The sequence below is a fragment of the Falco naumanni genome, chromosome 5 (assembly GCF_017639655.2).
Source record: "Falco naumanni isolate bFalNau1 chromosome 5, bFalNau1.pat, whole genome shotgun sequence".
Classification (NCBI taxonomy): domain Eukaryota; kingdom Metazoa; phylum Chordata; class Aves; order Falconiformes; family Falconidae; genus Falco; species Falco naumanni.
In genome coordinates, this window is record NC_054058.1 from 48402373 (window position 1) to 48418927 (window position 16555).

A 16555-nucleotide genomic window follows, 5' to 3' on the forward strand; every position below is an offset into this window, starting at 1 on the left:
TCCTATTTATCAAATGATGTTTCCTTTGGCTCATATGACTAGTACATGTCTTTAAGTATTGAGAGAAGAAAACTTGCACATTGACTACCTTTTTTATTTCTTTGCTATTTTTTTTCTTATGATTGATTTATTATACAGCACCATCTTCCATGTATAAAGGATAGGAAATCCTGCTGGGAGAAGGTAACTGGATCAAGAAAAATTGTGAAAGTAGTTTGTATTTCACCCTCATGAAAATGCTCTTTCTCACCAGGTGGCACACTCAGTTACTCCACAAAGAACCCAAAGTGGAATAATTTTATTGACATCTATCTGGATATTTCTCTGGTGCAGATGAGTATAGCTCCATGTGCTGTGCTAATAAAACTGTATCAGTTCAGATCAGCTGAGAGTATGAATTTATTGCGGAAACATTGATGATATCATTTATAGACTGTGTATGACACTGAAGGTCATACTATTTGTTTAAATAAAGTTCTTGGCATGAAGAATATTAAGGAAAGTTCTTTATGAACAATGTCATTTCACAATAATGGCGTTTAACAATTTGTAGACTGGTCAGTTGAATAAGTAAAAGGCACAGTAATTCGTTTTACAGTTACATTACAGTTGTAATGAGAAGTATTGATTTTTCTCTTAATACTAATGACCTTTCTAATGACATCTGTCACTGCTATTACTTCTCAAATTCTACTGGCATTTTCCTTTCAGTAAAGTAAAGGATTTTAATTGCTTCTTGTAATGTTAGAATAAGAATTAATATTCCTTTTAAAGTAATATGAGGTCTTGAGGACTTATTCTGTTAAAAAATAATTAAAAATTTTAGAAGCTCTCCTACTTTAGGTCTTCAAAAAGAGTTCCTTGAGCCCTATGCGTGAAATCAGTTTCTCATTGTCTGTTTTTGCTAGGTGATATTAAGTGGAGTTTGTGGAATTGAAAGTGGAAGAGTTTACCAACACAGTTTCTGAGGTCTCTCTCAAGAGTTTTGTTTTCCTTCAGCTTTTACTATCTGAAGGAAGGCTATAGGAATGAACTAAAACATTGATGTACCATAACTCACTAAAACCATATGCCTATAGTTCAAAAATGGTTTAGTTGTTTCTTTGTGGTATTTTTTCTTTCAGAAGTAATATAGAGAATATAGAGCTTGTCTTGAAAAACTCTTCTGTTTTCTACTGCTTATCTTCTGTTGCTTTAGATACTCTAAAATTTGGCTATTAAACACCAGCCATTTAAAGTTAGAGTGGTTGTCACCAAGCAGCAAAGCTTTAGGTTTACTTGTGGAATTATTATTAATAGAAAAAAGATTAGGGGTAAGACTCAAAGAAAGTGGCACCAAACTGCTAAATGGTTTGCTCTCACTTGCAAATGATTTTGTCCTCTAGTCAAGGAACAAGTGATCACAAGTGATTTTCAGGATGTCAATATGTTCATAAGTTGCCCATTTTTGATCAGTTAACAAGGATTGTACATGGTATTTTTGACTGCATTACAGGTAGCAATGTTGTCTAGCTGATCTTGTCTAATTCTGGTGCAAAAGAGAAATACTCACCTACTTCTGGGTACTCCAAACAGGCATGATGTGATGTCATGGTCAGATCTACCTCCCTGAAAGGCGGTACTTCGGGGTTGCCATAACAACATCAACCAGTCATTGTCTGACACTACAACATTATCGCAGGAGCTTTGAGGGAGTATTAACCAAAATACAGTCACCATACATTTGACTACTTTGCTATTTAAGAATGTCTATGCTGTGTACTCAGACAATGCATCTACAGCATATTTTCTCTGTACATGTACAATTGGGAAGACCACTTTTTTCTGAAACTCTTTGGCATATCTATAAAATATTTTAAAGTAGCGCATTAGAGTATATGTGGCAAAACCCAATATGCATTACTGTAAAGTTACGCATATTTGCTTATTTTTTGCATTGAAAATGAGTAGGGATAAAGGTTCAGAACAGCTGAGCATGTACTGTGGTATATAGGAAAAGTTTCATCTGAGTAGTCCTTTGCATATAGCATGAAAAGATCAGAATCAGGTTTTCTCTCCTTATTGTATAGTGCATTCTGTAAAAATCCAAGCCAGTAGCTTGAAATTCTTGTTTTAACAACTAAAATGTACATGCAATGTAGGTGAAAACAAGATATTTAATTGAACCTGAGATTGTGGTTCACACAATAAAATAAGCCAGTTTGCTTTAAACAGATTTCATTGACCATCTGAAATAGAGGAAGCAAGCTTGCCAATAGCAGGAGCTAATGCTTCTCAATACCTTTCATTTTGTACTCTGAAAAGGAAACCTCTTCTTAAGCTCATTCATTTTCCAGAGGGAATATCGAATGCTGTGGCATATTGTCAGAGCTGCTTTATTGTCACCATTTACAAAGGTCACCTGAATTAATTGACTTCTTACCATACATATTGTTAAGCTACCCGTTTCCTGACATTTATGGAAAGGTGGCAGGCTTACGGCCATTGGCTATCTGTTGATGGTTGTTTCACAGTGTTTGTTTCTCAAAACACAGTCACTCAAAAATTTCAAGCAAATAATTGTGTTGCTGTACAGGAACAGATTATTTATAATGTTCTCCAAGGTATACGGGAGTGAGGGGGTGGGGGAAGAAAAAGGGGTAGGAGAAATAATCTATATACTGAGCTGTTTTTAATACAGGAATAGTACTCTAAAAAGCAAATAAAATCATGCAGGAAGATGCAGGTTGTATTTTTTCACTTTGAAGCAAGTATTAGATAGCTAACCTGTCTTTTTCACGGTGTAAAGTAAAATCTCTCTCTGGCTTTCACTGATGCATGGATCACAGATCCATGCTGATGGACTTTACTGAATGTGTTTTCATCTGAAGGGATACTGAGGTACTCTTATACTGCATGAAAGAAATTATATACACATGCATAAACACAAACACATTAGTCAAGAGCAGTGCCAGCATGGAATTTTATGTTGATTAAATTGGTTGAATAGAAAATTACTGTCTGTTTTCTAGCCTTCTGTATTTACTGCCCCCTCCATCTCCCCCTGTGTTGGGTTCTTCTCTTTCTGAATAGCAGTGCTGGGCAAAAACTCCAACTAGACATGTGAAAACAAAGACATGGAAAGCAAAGGCAAACAGTTCTGAGCCTTCCTGTACTAAAACAGGCAAAGCTTTTGTAGTGATGGATTTGAACAGTCTCCTTACATGAAAATATACTTTAGAGGCACCCTGCTGCGATCCTGTTAATTACCAAAGAAGATTAGAACTCTTCTGCTTAATGTGATCCTTTTTACCTAACGCATCCATTCCAGCTGCACCAGTAATCAGACATTCACACTGTCCCTTCTGACTGGAAAGGGGATGTTTTTAAGCGAAGTCATTTGCCACAATCCTTAAGATGTAGTCTGGCAGAAATTCAATAACTGTTTGTGATATGCTCATTCAGCCTCGCTGCTCAGTGGTTTTTAGGTCCTGACATAAACAGCATTTCCCTTAATCCTAGCACTGGAGAAAAGAAAGGAGGCTGTCCTGTATCTTGTTTTATTGGTTTCAAAACACAGAGCAACTGTGTAATTTGATTTTGCATCTGAAACACCAGGGGAAACGTTCTCCCTTTATAATTTTTTATCCTTTGATGTTCTTTCAGGCTAGCAAATGCACAAATCTGATACTCTTGCAAGCATATTTAGATTGTCTCTGGCACAAACAGCAAATTACATTTGCATTTCCGTTCAGAAAGTAAAACGTGAAAATACGCTAATAAAATAACTTTACAGAAAGAAGAAAGGGGAAAGAGTTTACAGGTTGAGATAAAAATCAGGATAAAAGATCGAAAATAAAGAGGAACTTACCGTATAAGAGTAGTTTCAGAGCTGGAGTTCTTGCATCTCAGTAATTTTGATTCCGTACTTCAGGCAACCACATACTTGTATTAAACCCAGAGTCTGAATAGATGTGCATACACGTATGTCTGTGAGTCGGTGTGCGTGTGTGCGCCTAATGGTATATCATACAAAGATGTATCTATTGATATCCTACAACATGCGAGACTCTCTGTGCTGCCAGCTGAGATCACTTACATTTGCCAGAGCGCTGTTGCTGCCTGGCTGGCTGAGGCTCGCAATCCAGTGGAGGGCGGGGAGGGGGGAGAGAGCAAGAGATGCTCGCTAGCCGTTCTTATTTCTCCTTGTTTCCATGGTGGTTAGTGGTGCATCAGTCACCCGCTCGGCTGTCACACTGACATGGTGCTGCCTGCTCGGCGGTCATTAATAACAGAGCCCCTTCCACTCCCCAGAGAGCAGCCAATGCTTCGGCGTGCCCAGATGCCGCGCAGCGTGCGTGGCTGCGCCAGCCTGGTTGGCGTGGGAAGCTGTCTGTTACGTGACACTGCTGCCTCAGCTATGGGTCCATGAAACAAGCCTTTGCACGCTTCCACATCTCTTCCCATTTGTGGGAGTTACAGGGCATGCTTTGTGTTTGTACGGAGCAGCTCAGGAGGTTGAACACCCACCCCACGCCCACCCCCACCCCCCCGCCCCCCCTTTTTTTTTAAGGCTATATAAGGATGCTTTCTGTGCTCTAGAACAACTTATTAGATATCACTGAAGTTCGGCAAAGGCTGCTGTAGTTCAGAGGATACTGCATGTTGAAACCACTCAGGAAACATATGTCATGCCCGCCCCACCCCCCACCCCCAGTTCTGGTGCTTTTTTATTAAGCTTAAGAAAGAAAATATTTTTCATGCTCCTTCTTTTCCAATTTCTATCAAATATTAAATTTTATTGTGTATGTTTATCAGTAAATGTAAGAGCAATAATACATCTCACTGAGAAATAAAAATTCAGAATAAACTGAGGAAGGGGTTGCTTAAATAAAGTCAGTTTCTTTCAGTCTCTGTCTACTTGACTCTCTCTTCTGTGGCCATCTAATTATATAAACAATGGGCTGCACAGATTTTTCCTTCCCTCCCCTCCTTCTTCCTTTCTTTCTCCCTTCTCCCTTTGTGCCATACCCTTTTGTGAAGAATTTTTTTCCTATTTATTCTGTATCTGTGAACAAGTGGTATACAAACTATGATGGTTTTAAAAATTGTAAAATGCTTTGTGATTTTCTTTTGAATTTAAGGGAAGTATACACTGAAATACATCATCCTTTTTCCCAGATATACAAAACAACAAATGAGATAGATGTTGTTAGTAAAAGGTTTTTTGTTTTTTTTTCATACATACTGTTTTATATAAAGGAAGTTGCTCTGTAATAGAAAATGAACAATAGTGAAATACAAGGAGTTGATTATCAACAGGTCAAAGCGAAATTGTTGGATATCTTACACGAATTCAGCCCTGACTGAGGCAGCCCACCCTCTAGTGGATTGAAGTGAGATGTGGTTCTCTTTTCATGCTTCTGCTTTGAGGGCTCAAAGTCCTGCCTAATAATAGTATGAAAAAATTCTGAAGATTAGCAAACAGTGTAAATTAATGTACTTTTTGTAGCAGCAATAGCACCAGAATTCTGTTATGAAAAGGTTACTATTTTATGAACATCATATATAATTTCTATTCAATTTGAGTCAGAAAGCATGGACTACATTATTTTTTTTTTATTCTGTAAGAAAATTATTTTACACTTCAAAAAAATCACTTTTTATGAAAAGTGAATTAAACTAATGCCAACTTATTGAATAAATTTCAGTTTGTTATAATTGGTTAGGGCAAATTTTGCAAAATCAGTCCTGTTTGACTCACTGATACATTGTTGTGGCTGTAATAAAACAGTTTTCTGTTTTATTTATAAGAAGCTTCCTCAAATTTTTAAATAGTGTATTTAAACTAAGTACAGGGAACAACATTTTAATTTTTTTAAAGATATCTGCTGTTCTGTTTTCACACAGCTGAGTGGGACTGTCTCATACAGGAAGTAATGACACGTAAGTGACAGACTGCAAATAGGTAAGATACTGTAGGGTGGGAGGAAGGCCAAGTGCCGCTTTCGTTTTCTCCCATTTGCTTATTATAGGCATTACATTTTTTTCTAATGTGCGTTAAAGAGGTATAGCAGAAACAGTTGGGGCCAACCCTTATTTGGTTACCTTTCAAGTCTGCTTGCCTGGGGTTGAGACAGGGAATGCCTCAGGCCAGGAAGATGTCATGTCACCTTTCTGTAGCTTCAGGGCTCATTGGTGAAGCCATGAGTCTCCTTTACTCCCACAAGGTAGCTCTTTGAGCCTCTGATAGCACTTAATGTTCACCACCAGTAGCTGCAAATACAAACCATTGTACATTTCCCAAAGAGAACCTGTGAGCCTTCCTTCCCTGCTGCACGTGACAACCACTGTCTGATGGAACAGTGCTCAGGGTGTGTTAAGAAGCACAACCCAAAACTGGATTAGTAAGACTTCTTGCCACACTACCCACCCCCCGCCCCCCCCCCCCCCCCCCCCACCTCCCCCCTGGAAAAATGGGAATCCTTCCTGATCTCATGATCTCAGCCATGTGGCTAGTCACACCTATCCCAAACAAAAGATGTAAACCTGTGCTACAGGGGTGCTACGGTGCATAGAGTAAGAGAGAAGAAAACTTTAAAAAGTTTTGGAAAAATTAAAAAAAAAAGGAAAATGTTCTCTTAAAACCAAATAAATACTGCTATTTCTCTTATCTCAACCAATGGAGATACAGAAGTTCTGGGGAAAAGGGAATAGGTAGGGTCTACCATTGCCCTACATGGCAATGTACTCACTGTTGTTCATTCAAAATCTGACTTTCTAGTTAACACGCGAATCATGCGAAAATATATTCAATGATTTGACATGTGAAATTAAGATTATAGAAGTGCTTCATTTTGGTTGATTGGTATGGACTATGTAATTAGAGGGCTAAATAATTAAATCAGCTAAAGTATACTTGCATAAAGAAAGTGAGTTCTTATGATAGGCTATATATGCAATTAAAGTACCTCCTTGATAGGCATACATTTACATATTCGTTAAAATGTTATTATATCATAATAAAGTTCTGTTTCATAAAAAGTGAAATAATTCAGTTTTTTAATTTAGCTAATGCTAAAGAGTACATGTTTTTTCAAACTATCTGCAAAAGAAAAATATCTTTTATAACCAATACAATTATGATGATTAAGTTTCATTAAGTTATTTTCCTGCTGATTTCAGTCTGATGTTTGGTGGTTTTAAAATAGCAATGTAATCTATTTCACTAGAAATATATATATATAGCTTAATGAGTTACAGGATAGAAAAAAAAATCTCAGACTGATATAGAGATGATGAAAGTAATGTAGGCTAACTCCAGGTATTTATTTAGCATGCGTTTTATCTTTTTACTGTGGGCACATGAAAATAAACTAGGTAATTATTTGTTTGCAGTGGACAATTAATAGGATGTATAAAAAACTTAGTTATAAAAATACAGTGGTTGGTTCTGGGTCTGCATTTTACTTAAAACTGGAAAAGGATTTCAAAACTTTTTCCTTTTTTCATTGCATAGAAAGGTGGAGCATCCTTGGGCTTTAATATCCTGTGGGCTTGTGGCTCAGGGAATTAATGGTGACCATTTCTAGCGTTTTTAGGCTTTGAGAACACAGCTGTGTTCAGAATGCAGCAAGTATAGTTAAAAACTGAAATAAATACTATGCAATTAAAGAAAAAAAACACACCAGTATTTGATTTAAATTCAAAGATAACACACGTTATATCAGAAATGGGCAATTAAAAAAAATCTTTTTAAGTGCATATCCGTACAGATTATGTCCAAGTGTAAAAGAGCCAACACTTTTTGAATATCTTTATCACTTATGACTACACGTGCCCCTGTCTTGGTTTCTGAGGCACTGTAACTACAAGGAAGAGGGCTGCGTGGTGGCTCTTTGCAGTTGCTTCTTGTAACCCTTAGAGTAAAAAAGAGAGGAGCTGGTGAGCTGGTGTTTGACAGATTATTTCTCACCAGTTCTGTAATGCATACCCTTAGTGTATCTTCTGTGTGAGGTGCGGGACGTATTCCTTTCCGAGTGAAGGTCTGAATTTGCTCAGATTCAAAGAAATCTGTCTTGTGGCATCTTCAGTTAACTTATTGACTTATTAATTATTAGCAGGTTTCATTGTGTGATTTGCCTGGAAGAGAGAAAAAAGCGCCACTGCTTCATGTAACCCTGTTCTGCCAGCATTTTCAGTGCAATGTCATCAGCCTGACACTGTCATGGACATTTTTAGATATGATGGCCACTGTTGATATTTTACTAAGGGCTATGCTTCCATACAGATAAGGAGTAACTTTTATTAACGTGTATCCCTCTGAAACTGAGTCATGTTTTCAATAATAAGCAAAAGCAATACTTCTAGCTCTATTTCTTGTCTTTTTTGAAGATGCAAGTCTTTTTGCCAGTGAGTTCAGTTTCTAAGTACAGTTGTACTTTATAATGGAAAGCATTATGCTTAGATTGCTTAACCTGCTACCAGCTTTCTTTTATCAGATCTCAGAGTTAGTGGTAGGATAGAGGTAAAGCAGATGGAAACAAATGTAGGCCATGAACCTGTAAAGAATTTCACATAAGGAAAAGTTCACATCTACACAAAGCACCAGCTACTTCATTGAAAGCTATGTAGGTAGTAGGTGCTGTATGACTTAAAAAGATCTGGAACTGTGTAGTAAAAAGAGCCATACAGCACAGGCCAATTCAGTCATGTGCGATGGGGATGAATTAAAGTAGTGGCTATAAGTTTGTGCTTATCTTGGTGATCAAGGGGATTTTGCATATTCCAGCAAACTTGCCTTTTCACATAGTAACTATGTTCTATGAAACAAAGGACAACATTCCAGGGAAGAGCTGTAACTTCTTTCCTCATAGGTTCTAGAGCTGTAGTCAGCCTTTTTCAGGAATCACCTGAGGTCTGAAAAATTTTAACATGTTTTATACCTATTGGGTTCAACTCAGAGTTCTGTCTGGGTTCTTATAATTTTCATCCCTGGCTCTATTTTAATAGGAAAGAATCTCTGGCATACCTTCAGCATCTGCTGAAAGCTGGAAGTGAGTCACACATAGCAACCACAACCTCGCTATGCTGTGTGGGAATCTTAATGAAGACAGAGTAGTGAAAAGCAGCTAGAGAATCCTTATCTGCAGCTGGATTAGGTAGATGAAATATGGGATATGTAAAGAGGCTTTCAAGCTCAGCGTATGCATTTCATTTTTAAAATTGTTTCATTTCAGTATGTTTCTGTCCTACTTGTGACATTTCAGGTTTTTTGTAATCTACAGTAATTTAATATAACTTACTGGAAACTTCTCAATGGTATATCTTTAAGACTGGGATCACATAATCACAGAATGGTTCAGAGTTCAAAGGGACCTTTGAAAATTATCTAGTCCACCCCCCCCCTGCTAAAGCAGGTTCACCCAGATCAGGTTGCACATAGTCATGTCCAGATGGTTTTTAATATCTCCAGGAAAGGAGACTGCACAACCTCTCTGAGCAGCCTGTTCCAGTGATCTGTCACCCTCGAAATAAAGTTTGTTCTTACATTCAGGTGGAACTTATTGTGTTGCAGTTTGTGCCCATTGCTTCTTGTCCTGTCACTGGGCACTACTGAGAAATCTGGCCCCATCGTCTTAACACTTGCCCCTAAGATATTTGTATGCATTGATAAGATCTCTTCTCAGTCTTCTCTTCTCCAGGCTAAACAGACCTGGCTCTCTCAGCCTTTCCTCATAAGGAAGATACCCCAGTCACCTAATCATCTTCATAGCCCTCTGCTGGACCCTCTCCAGTGGTTCCCTGTCTCTTGAACTGGGGAGCCCAGAACTGGACACAGCACTCCAGATGTGGCCTCACCAGGGCAGAGTACAGGGGGAGGATAACCTCCCTTGACCTGCTGGCCATGCTTCTCCTAATGCACCCTAGGATCCCGTTGGCCTTCTTGGCCACAAGGGAACACTGCTGGCTCATGGGCAACGTGCTGCCCACCAGAACACCCAGGTCCTTCTCTGCAGAGCTGTCTTCCAGTAGGTCAGTCTGTGCTGGTGATTGGGGTTGTTCCTCCCCCAGTGCAGGACCCTACACTTGCCTTTGTTGAATTCCATTATGTTCCTCCCTGCGCAACTCTCCAGCATGTCCAGGTCTCGATGAATGGCAGCGCAGCCTTCTGGTGAATCAGCCACTCCTTGCAGTTTTGTATCATCAGCAAACCTGCTGAGGGCACACTCTGTCCCTTCGTCCAGGTCATTGACAAATGAGTTGAACAAGACTGGATGCAGTACTGATTCAGCTGACTATGGGCCTCCAACTAGATTCTGTGCCTCTGATCACAACCCTCCGAGCTCTGCAATCCAGCCAGTTCTCAGTCCACCTCACTGCCCATCTTACCCACACTTCTTGAGCTTGCCTATGAGGATGTTATGGGAGACAGTGGCAAAAGCCCTGATGCAGTCAAGGCAGAGAACAATCCACCACTCTCATCTACCCAGCCAGTCATTCCATTGTAGAAGGCTATCAGATTGGTCAAGCACAATTTCCCCTTGGTGAATCCATGTTGAATGTTATTGATGACCTTCTTTTCCTCCACAGGCGTAGAGATGACACCCAGCATGAGCTGTTCTATCACCTTCACAGGGACAGAGGTGAGGCTGACTGGCCTGTATTTTCCTGGGTCTTCCTTCTCACTCTTTTTGAAGACTGGAGTGACATTGGCTTTCCTCCAGTCCTCAGACACCTCTCCTGTTCTCCATGACCTTTCAAAGATGATGGAGAGAGGCTTGGCAATAACATCTGCCAGCTCATTCAACACTCAGGGGTGCATCCCATCAGGGCCCATGGATCTGTGGGTGTCAGGTTTGCTTAAGTGATCTCTAACATGATCTTCCTCGACCAAAGGAAAGTCTGCTTTCTACAGACTTCCTCTCTTGCCTCCAGGGTCTGGGACTCCTGAGGGCTGGCCTTAACAGCAAAGACTGAAGCAAAGAAGGCATTCAGTAGCTCCACCTTCTTGGTGTCTGTCACCAGGGCACCAACCTCACGCAGCAGCAGACCCCCGTTTTCCTTAGTCTTTCTACTCCTACTGATGTCCTTGAAGAAGGCCTTCTTGTTGTCCTTGACATCCCTCACCAGATTTAATTCCAAACAGACCTTAGCCTTCCTTGTCACCTCCCTGCATGCTCTGACAGCACACCTGTATTCCTCCCAAGTGGCCTGTTCCTTTTTCCACATCCTGTAAAGTTCCTTCTTCTGTTTGAGTTTTGCCAGAAGCTCCTTGCTCATCCATGCCTATCTCTTGCCTTCTTTGCATAATTTTTTACTCATGGGGATGCATCACTCTTGAGCTTGGAGGAACTGATGTTTGAATATTAGCCAGCTCCCTTGGACTCTCCTACCTTCTGGAGCCATAACACATGGGATGCCTCCAAGCAGGTCCTTGAAGAGGCCAAATTTAGCTCTCCTGAAACCCAGGGTTGCAATCCTACTTATTGCCCTGCTCCCTTGACGCAGGATCCTCACCTCCAGCATCTTATGGTCACTGCAGCTAAGGCCGCCCCCAGCCTTCATATCCCCAACTAGTCCTCCTTTCTGAAACACAAAGTCTAAGCACACCTCCCCTTGTTTGCTTCTCGACTACCTGCATCAAGATGCCCTTGTTGAATTCATAATGATCTGTCTATTGCTCATGGGACCTAGTATGTGCATGGGATACACCCTTTAGTCTCACGGCAATTTTAGCTATTCCGTATCTGAGGTTGATGAAGAAAATGGTGGCAGCAATTATATTAATATAAGGTCTAGAATTTTCACCCTGGTTGGACTTGTTGTAGTTCTTATGGGTGGTGGTAAATCTTGAAGTTTCTGTTTGTATAGAGAGGACTTTCTACATTTCTTTGCTCATATCTGTTTTTGTTTCTATGGAGAATTAACTAATATTTTATCTGAAACATGTTTACCCTTTTTTTTGTTAACACTGCTCAGTGTGGCAAATAGTATATGATCAGGGAGAGAGAATTCCTTCTCCAACTAATCAATTTTTTTAACTTACCCACTTTCCCTGGTAATGTCACTGCTATTATTTCAGGTATATATGCCAAGCCTCCATGTGCTTCTCAAGGGTAGAACTTCAGACTTGATATTTTTTACCTTTTTTGATGAAACTAAACAAACACTATGTTTGTTACATTTTATTGTGTTTTAATATTAAAAATAGATAAACAGCAATTGCAGTTCTAGATTATTTGCTTTTAACTTTGCACAAGAGCTATATTGCTGGTTTAGAAATCTGTACAGACATTAAGCTAAATATTAGGACTAGAATGTCACGTTGCTTTTTGGTGCTTTTTAGTCTGAGACTGAGTATTGTGGTAATTTTTCCATGCCATGAATAGCATGAAGTTATCTTGGTGATGATAAGGAATAGCGTGGATATGTGCAGTGTGTTCAGAATATCATTACCACATGATAGTTTAAATCAAATACACTAAACTATTGGAATGTGATGGGTACTGAAGTCAAGTTCTTAGTAGTTTAGTTACACAATTTCATTTTGTTCAACTTGCAAATCTAGAAAATTAATTAAAAGGTCACTGGAACATACAACATCCTTTCTGATTAAAAACCAAACTATTTAATTAGGAATGCAGTAAATGTTTCCCCTTTCCTCTGTAATTTGACTGCCAAAACCTGTGGGTGCACATTAGGTTTTTTCTTTAAATACAAAGTTATCTTTACATTAATAAGTTTGGTGTAGAAAGAATCATATACATAATGACTTACTGGAGGAGGAGCTGTTTCAGAAGCTTTTACACAGTTCCCATTACTAAGGAAACCACTTATTTTGTCTGTGCATGTTTTGAATAGATATCTCATTTGAAGTCTGGTGCTCAAACACCGAGGATTGCATTATAGCACTGAGAGAGGCAAAGGAAACAAAAGAGGCATAAACCCACTCCATCTTTAAGGAATACAGTCTAAGAGTATTGTATTAGACGCTTGTGAAAGTGTACATATCTGCTTATATTTGAGAGATGTATATATATGCATTTTGATTGTTTTGTTCCTACTAAAAACAAAATGAAAGTATTGAAAGTAAAACAGGGAAAGCAGATGATGTTTTGTCCTGCACTTTGCATGCCTCTATTGTAAGGACACTTGCGAAATCTGGTGTATGCCATTTAGGTAGCATCAAACATGAGTTCTGATTTTCGTTTGCTGAAATGAAACATGGTATTAGATTGAAGTAGGAAGAAGTGTCTATCCAATGATAATAGCTAAAACAAGGCTGAAGCATGGCTATGCATTCAACAGTTGACCAAACCTTTGCTTGGAAGGTGAGTCTATTTTGGCTAAATTTCTCACTTAAGTTTAAGACATGAATGCAAATACATACCCAAACATACTTACATTATAGTGGAACCAGCACATTTCCCCCATATGAATAACACATGTATTCTGTGCTGACCAAAAACCTACATTATGAACTGAATTTAAAACCCCTCTGTTAGCAATTGTGTATGCTCAACTGATATGCTCAGAAACAAAAGGTTTTCTTAGTACAGCAGATTAATCTGGTTTGACAGGATATGTTTTTAAAGTATAAGTATTTAAGTAACTCGGAACTGATTCCAAACTGTTTCTTACAGATCAGAATTGTTCCTAAATAAGCTGGGAGTTTCAGAGAGATGTAGAAATCTAACAGACTGCCAGAGAGCTGTAGGGAAATTAAATATGTGGCCAATAAGTGTTCTTATTCATCATGTCCAATATATGAATTAGTTTATCAGTTAGTTTTACTGTCAAACAGGATAGAAAACCAAAGACAAATATGGAAATTCCCATTTTTAAGGCCTACAAACCCCATGATCCTGTAGGGCCATGTGACAGCAAAACCAGTACTACAGAAAGTTAATTTCCTTTGAAAATAGGAATACATTCTATATTTTGATTGTCTGTTAATGCAAGTTTATCTTGAAATGAAGAACCTTAAATCATCAGCAGTTGATATCTGATATGTCTGATGAATAATTATTCTTAATATATATTGCATAGTTCACATGTCATTTTGGGTGGCAAGGGATTACTTTTAAAGCTAATATGCTTCCAAGGGATTTGTTTGGTTTTGTGTGCACAATTAATAAGCAGCCAGTCCCATATAAATTTTCTTCTTTAACTCCTTGACTTAAATGAGAGGGAGAATGACAGCTGTGGTAAAGCTGACATGTCCTTGGCTTGACTTAGTTGTATAATTTTTGATGAAATAAAATAAATGTTTTTAGATTACACAGAGATAACAGAACTCATTTGTCTCAGCTAAGAAATATCAATTTTTTAATATTCCAGAGTATTTGTGTTGTTTCAGTCCTTTACTGGTTGTGTTTGCTTTCTACTGTCTTACTGCAAGGATTCATAACATGTCTTAAGGTATACTAAAAGCATTGCTATTCATTATCCTTAAATTTATGCTTGCAGCAAGAAATAAGATCTTCACTGTTTGGTAATAGTGACAATTTCCTTTACAATGCAGCTGGTATGTTTCCAGAAGAGTGCATTCAGCCTCCAACTCCCATCAGTATTATCAGAAAAGAGATTAAATCAATATTTTTTATAAAATAAGTGGGACTCTCAGAAAAAATGAACATCTGTTTTGGTACAAGAGTGTCAATTTACCTGGTGAGGATCAGGACCATTTAATACTGAGAGACTGAAGAGTTAATGACTGAATTTGTAATTCTTGTTAACAGAGAAGAGGAACCAACATTTTTTAATAACTTAATTTAAATATTTGGGTTAAAATATAATATAAAATTAAGTAGATAATATAAATAATAATTATAGTGACATCACTGTGAGGAGGAGGCAAAGGACAGGGAGAATAGAACCAGAAAGGAGGTTTTCCCACAATATGCAGCTCAGAGGAACACAGGAATATCATTCAGAAAGGCTGCTTGAACTTTAATAATAGAAATGGGATTACACTCTAAATAGTCCACGATGAAAGGTCATTTGGAGCCAATAACGTAATTTTGCTGTAGGTTGTGGGCTTATTACTTAGAAATAACTGAGGAGGAGAACATATCTCTGTATTACTGGTCGATCAAGAAGTATGAGCTGACAGCATGGCACAGCTGTGAAAAAGGCAAATATGGTCCTAGGATGTACCAGGAAAATTATTTCAGTAGCAGTACGGAAGCAGTAGCACGTTGGACACCCCATTTAGAATAATTCATTCAGTTGTGGTTTTGTGCTTGGAAAAAAAAAAAAAAAGTGAACTCAAACTGGAACACATGCAATTAAATACTATTCAGATGACAGTGGAGCCCACATTACAGAGGGGTTTATAAAACCTTGCCTTTTATAGTGTAGGAGAGTTGGGGAGAAAATAAGATTCCTGCTGATAAGTACATCCTGCTGGTACACAATGAGGTAAAGCTAGCAGAAGAACAAAATATGTAAGTAACTGTGATTAAATTTAAGTCTGCAAATTAGAAAAGATTTGCTTTTTTCTTCATGTTTGAGTCATCACATCCTGGGACAAGTTTCCAGTGAAATAATTTGGGTAGAAAAACAAAACCAAGACCAAAACAAAACAACCACAACCCAGATGAAATCAAACAAAAAACCCCAATCCAACCCAACCCAAACCACAAAACTCTGTAGAGATACTGATTAGTAGAATTATAAAATAAGATGTTTACAGAAAGCTGACTTCATGCCTACAGAAGGAGAAGCTAGGCTTAACATTTTAGGAAGATCTTTCCAGTCCTTTTTTGCTTATCAAAGATAAACTGTACTTGGCAGATTTCTGTATAAATCCAGTTCCCATCTCTATGTTCTAAATTTTATCACACTGTTTTTGATAATCTTGAGTATTTGCAAGCATGGGAATTTCTAACTCTCCAACTGGTGTGAATACTCATTTTTCAGTGGTAAAACAGCTTTTCTCAATATTTACGCTGGTAAGTGTATATAAGCAAATATAAGTTTAGTATTTACATTTACTTGACTTTATAAAATAGTGGTTTACTTATCTCTACATGCTGATAGTTGAGTGGCATTACAAAAAGTTCAGAAGAAAAAAGGGAATGAATATCCATATTACAATCTTTGATTTCTTCTTCTCTAGATAGTTCTGGAAAGAGTAATCCCCTTGATAATATTCTTTAAAACAAGTTGTCATCCCAAGGCCTTAGAATTTACCCAGAGTTTTGTTCCCCCCCATCTGTGACGCTGATCACTAAACAGAAAACTCACTCTGTTGTTCAGGTACTGTTTTTCTGCTGGTTTTGTTTTGTTACTGTGACAGATAATCTAAGTTCAGCTACAAGGAAGTCACAAAAAGCTTCATATGCACAAAAAATGCATATAAGTCATTATATGCAAAATCCAAATGCCCCAAAATTGCCCAACATTTTTTTGTGTGATCTTATAACACTCTTCATTTTGCTGACAGCTACTTTTTCTATGAGTAGCTGTAAGAAATATCTGTAATAAATACACTTTTTAGATACCTCTGTATTTCTTCCTTGGGCCTTAGGTTGAATTTCTCTTTAGCTAATAGGCCACCTATATGTTC

General features: G+C 38.2%; 2 protein-coding genes across 3 annotated transcripts in view; one reads left to right on the forward strand and one right to left on the reverse strand.

The window, feature by feature from the left end:
- Nucleotides 1-4366, reverse strand: part of LRRN3 (leucine rich repeat neuronal 3) — a 34979-nt gene extending 30613 nt beyond the window's left edge. The window contains exon 1 of the mRNA XM_040596095.1: nucleotides 3851-4366. The gene's annotated coding sequence lies outside the window, so the exon portion shown is untranslated. The remainder of the gene's footprint in view (nucleotides 1-3850) is intronic.
- The window catches only part of IMMP2L (inner mitochondrial membrane peptidase subunit 2), a 477884-nt gene that overhangs the window by 226424 nt on the left and 234905 nt on the right, over nucleotides 1-16555 (forward strand). The gene's annotated exons all lie outside the window — the stretch shown is intronic.